Below are 5,719 nucleotides of genomic sequence, written 5' to 3'. Positions count from 1 at the left end.
CCCGCTCCGCCCCACCTCTCCACCACGCCCACCACCATCTCCTCCCCTTACTCCTCCACGGAGTGCTAAATCTTAAATGAGAGCACTGTGTCACACAATTGTGCAAACTATTTATGATTTGTTTTTATTTCGTGTCCAGACTTGATCCTTTGAAGCTAGATACGCGCGCGCGCTAATAAAGTCGTCACGTGTCGATAATCTCGGGGGCGGGTTTTTTTGTTTTTTTGTTTTGGGGGGTTTTATGCTTTTTTTCGTCCTTCCCAAGAAACGAGGCTCACATAATGCGCTTTTTGTTTCATACTTGTTTTTTGTAAATAATCAGCTTTATGCGTATTCACAACTTCTGGGTTGTGAGAAACTCCCATTTTGCCATTTTGGAAAACCTGTTACTGCAGTTACTGAACAGTTGCCACTGTTTTCAATAGCCTTGTTATGATTTAATGTACCAGCTCTATGTAACTGTCCGTGTGGCTGATAATGCATTAGCTTGACTTTAAAGTGCAGCGGCATATCCTCTTGATCACCCAGATTTAGGAATAAAGGCAGAACTCATATTATGGATGAATGGAAACCAGTGATATTAAAATGCTATGAGGATTGTTTTTAATACTTGAATGAAAAATCCTCTGCAGTGAATGACTGCTTGAAGTCTAGAAGCCACAGACATTACCAAATGCTGCATTTGTTCCCTTGAGACGTCAGGCTTTTACTGCAGTCGCCTTCAGCTGCTGCTTGTTTGAGTCTTTTCATTCAGTTTTGTATTTAATAGCTAACAAGCTGATCTGCTGGGTAGAGATCAGGTGACTGTCTTTGACGCTGGGCTGTTTTTGCACTATGTTTGGGTCGTTATCCACTATCACTGTGAAGTACTGTCTGATCAGTTTTGTAGCATTCGGTTGAATCATTAGCAGAGTGTCGCCTTGTATGATTCACAATTCGTCCTGCTGCTTCTATCAGCCGTTACATCATCTATAAACACTAATGGCCCATTCGCATGCCATAGCATTGCCTCCACCATGTTTGACAGATGATGATCGTCAGCTGTTTCTCTCCTTTTCAATGCTTTTCTTTCCTATCATTCTGGTACAAGTTCGTCTTGGTTTCATCTGTCCAAAGATTTTGTTTTTTCCTTTTGTAGAACTGTACAGGCTTATTTAGGTGTTTTCTATTACACCCTGATCTGAAATTCTTGCACTTGAGTGTAAACAGTGGTTTGCACCTGTGTGTCTCTGTTTCCATCCACAAAGGTGTCTCTTAATTGGAGGCTTAATTGAAGTTGACAGTGATTCAACTACCAACTTGAGACTTTTCTTTACTTGGTTAGAAGTGTGAACTGTTTTTCTTATTCGAGGAAATGATTCTGCAATCATGCACTGGCCTCAGTCGCCTTCAGGCCTTTTGGTCTTCAGTCTTTTTAAAAGTGAATCAGAATGTCGATTTGACCACTGCTAAAGTCTTTGCTGTCTCTCTGATTGCTTTATTTTGGTTTTTCGGCCTAATGATGTGTTCCCTAACTTACTTCAACATCTCTTTGGACCTCATAAAAGCGTCCAGTGAAAACTATCAAATACACTTGGATAAAGGACATGCAGTTGATTCCATCTCAAAATAATGAGGGCACATGTCTCAGTTGGCCATGAAAAAGTTTGTCAGTTAGTTGTCCAGTAACTTTTGTGCCTTGATGTCAAAGCAAAAAAAGTGTCATGTCCAAAAATGTATCGTCCTAAAAAACACAGAGGACAAAGTATTGTCCTTTTAAAAGTCATTAGAAAGGTTGTGGATTATGCTGGAGAACACAGGGGCAATTTACTGTGATGCATTACTTACAGGGATAGCTGCCAAGATGATTTCCTGAGTGGAAAAGCCTAATAAAATAGGTCCATTTTTTCTAAGAATAAAAGGACACTCAGAGAAAAGTGTAGCCAGATCATATAATGTCACTCTGTCCTTTGCTGCACTGTTTATGTGCTTCTGCAGGACAAACTTGGTCTAAAGTACCTTAAAAAAAAACCCTGGTCCTTTTAATTGTTGACTCACTGCCATTCTTGCACAAAAACAAGCTCAGTGCAACAGCCACTGCTACATTACAAAAATTAAACAGTTGTGTGATTAATGAGACAGCAGTTCCCCATTTTCAGTGTAATAACACCGTAATAAAATACAGTATTAATTATATATATATATATGTGTATATATATATGTGTATATATATATGTGTGTGTGTGTGTGTATATCTATATCTATATATATATATATATATCTATATATATCTATATATATATATATATATATATATATATATATATATATATATATATATATATATATAATCATTAAACAGTAGCTTATCTGAAGAAGCAGGAGAGGCTTGCATTTTATCAGCTTTGCATTAACATAATATAATGACTGTGGACTCCAGGGTGCCGTTGCTCATAGACCTGAAGCACAATTTCTGTAGTCTTATTCTGACTGAACGAAGGTGTCACTCTTCTATCAAGCGTAGGAAGAGATGCCTGTGCTTTGACGGTTCACTTTGGTCATTTCATTAAAGGGATGCGATCATATTATTCTCCTGGGGGCTCTTTCTGGTAGACATTTACACATTAGCTTAAGGAGGCCTGTGGTGAGGAGATAACGGCTTTTACAAAGCTGGAATCCTTAATGTTTTGCCTCACTGCAAGAGTTCCCCAAAACACTGCGATTCTTCTGTATTTTTGAGAATATACACACTGCAGACCACAGCTGCTGGACATGCGTCATCACTTAAGTTTGGAGCATTTGACACGTCCACCTCCATCAGCTCCATTTGTATTAGACATACATTTAAGGTTGCAATATTTTATGACCTAGGCAATGTGGTGGGTAATGGTGCAGCAGCTGGATTCAGATGTCAGATTATTTATGTTTAAACTCACAAGTGCTGACCACAGGGAACATCAAGCAATGCTGACATAAATACAGCCAGTGAGCACCACTCAGCAGCCACCTGATCTAAAGTTATTGTGTTGGAGTTTGTGAAACTACACCCTGGGGTTTCAAATGCTAAAACAAATCCCTTTGCAAAGGTTTACATATTATGGCGTTATTTTTGTGCCACTATTCTGAGCGCACGTAAAAAAAATTTGCAGGTGCAAGTGTTGCATTTTGAGGAGAAATTTATTTTGAGCGAAGAAAAGCTGAATTTGAGTGAACAAAATTCATTGCTGCGTGCAAAAAATGTATTTCAGTGTTTGCTATTATCCACACACACAATAGCAGCCCCTCTCGCTCAGTTTTTGCACTTGCGCTCGCTCGCAATGTGTCGCTCGCGCTCTCAACATTTCAGCCCGTGCGCGCTCAACTCGTTCTGTACACCGTTATATTTGTGCCACAAAACCAGCCAATCACAGACTTGGATGCAAAAAAAATCTGATTGGCTGTTTTCGTCTCCAACCAGCTCGAAATGACGAAATGCAATATCCCAGAATCCATTTCGTCCAAAACTCAAACGAGGCAGTGGCGGAGGAACACAGAGTGGCAAAGTTTGAAATATTACTCTTTGTGGGTCACAAAATAAACTTTTAAGATATTTTCATGCGAGAATGGTGCTGTGTAAACTTCTAATATCTGCTCGATTTATCAAGACATCACATATTTGCATAAGTGCTCTAACGTTTTTGGAGATGCCTGTTACCCACCAGCTGACCGAATACCTGGACTGGCCATTGGGCATTTACCCGGCATTTGCCCGGTGGGCCAATGGTGATTTTTCATTTTTATGTTAGTTTGTTTGTTTTTGTAATGGTATAAACAATGAAAGGTGGTGGATTAGCCAGCTGGTAATAATCAACTCTGGGCTGGACCAATTACAATACATCCGTATTGAGGGGAAAAGACTTCAGCGAGAATAAAAAAGACACAAAGCTGGAGTTATTCTGTCTTAGCTGCCTCTTCTCTCCTCATTCTCCCTCCCTCTCCTGTTGCTACTTCAATCATGAAACTGATCAATGATCAGCTGATCGTCTCTCTTGTTTGTTTATCTCCCACTTTGCGCCAGAAACAGGAAACCAGCGGATGTTGCGCTAAACGACAACAGCAGCACGTTCAAAATTGATCAGCTGTTGTTAGAATTTATTTAAAATTAATTTCTAGTATCAGCTGATGTTTGCTGGAGCCACAGCTGTAAAGCTGGAAACATGAAGGTGATACAAATCATACATATATACCAACAAGACAGTGTACATCACTGTCACAACAGCGTTTGTTTTCGTTCAAAGGCTTTATGGTTTTTCCAATAATACCTGGTGGTGTAGTTGGTGATTTTTTTGTCAGTTCAGCCTTATATATTATGTTTAACCCGAGTTCCCACCCGGTCAGCTGGTGGGTAACAGGCATCTCCGAAAACGTTGGAGCACTTATGCAAATATGTGATGTCTTGATAAATCGAGCAGATATTTGAAGTTCACACAGCTACATTCTAACATGAAAATATCTTAAAAGTTTATTTTGTGTCCCACAAAGAGTAATATTTCAAACTCCGCCACTCTGTGTTCCTCCGCCACTGCCTCGTTTGAGCTTTGGACGAAATGGATTCTGGGATATTGCATTTCGTCCTTTCGAGCTGATTGGAGACAAAAACAGCCAATCAGATTTTTTTGCATCCAAGTCTGTGATTGGCTGGTTTTGTGGCACAAATATAACGGTGTACAGAAAGAGTTGAGCGTGCACGGGCAGAAATGTTGAGAGCGTGAGCGACACATTGCGAGCGGAAATACAAAAACTGAGCGAGAGGGGCTGCTATTGTGCGTGTGTATATGGATAATAGCAAACACGGATATACATTTTTTGCATGCAGCAATGAATTTTGTTCACTCAAATTCAGCTTTTCTTCGCTCAAAATAAATTTCTCCTCAAAATGCAACACTTGCACCTGCAAACCTTTTTTACGTGCGCTCAGAATAGTGGCACAAAAATAACGCCATATACATGAGCCGGGTCTTTCGTGAAAACATTCAATGGTGATTTGTGGCATCCCGTATGCAGAGAATATGAATCCAATATTGAATTTCAGCATTTCATAATTAGACCATAAATCTGCTGTCATGGGGGAAAATTATTGTCACTTCAGCCAGTTTTCAATCATGGTTGGTGAAGCAGATATTTGGCATCATATTGGGCCTGAGCGGAGATAGATGACCTGCTGTCATGCTTGCACAAACTTGAATCTGCTTGCTAGAAATATATCAACACTAGTGTTTCCTTTCAGAGTTATCTGATGAATGGACACATGAATGTTTGTTATTTGCAGAAAATGTATCTGACTCAAGACGCATTGTGCAAAGGCATTCAGTATTGTGAGTCCCCGTTGCACTTTGTTAAAAATGATACAAACAGTGCTTTTCCTTTGCTGCCATCTAGTGTTTGATTTCAATAAATCCTGCCGCTCATTCAGCCTGATAAGGCGCACTCTTATATTTTGATATTTATGACTGAATGTTTCCTACGCAGATTGTGTGGTGTAGTGGGTTAACAGGTGAAGAGAAAGATGACTCCATTCACTTGTGACAGTTTGATGGCTTTACTAGAAAGAAGTTCATGGTCGGTTTTGAAATGTTTGTTCCTTACGGGTTTAATTTAAACACAGTACTTTCACCGCAGGCATTCTTGGTTCCCGAGAATAGTGTTTTTTATACTACTTGTCCAGTTCTGCAGGACTCACCCAGCACTTAGAGGTGTTTTT

This window comes from Aulonocara stuartgranti, assembly GCF_965226115.1.
Source record: "Aulonocara stuartgranti genome assembly, chromosome: 22".
NCBI classification, from domain to species: domain Eukaryota; kingdom Metazoa; phylum Chordata; class Actinopteri; order Cichliformes; family Cichlidae; genus Aulonocara; species Aulonocara stuartgranti.
This window is presented reverse-complemented; position numbering follows the sequence as displayed.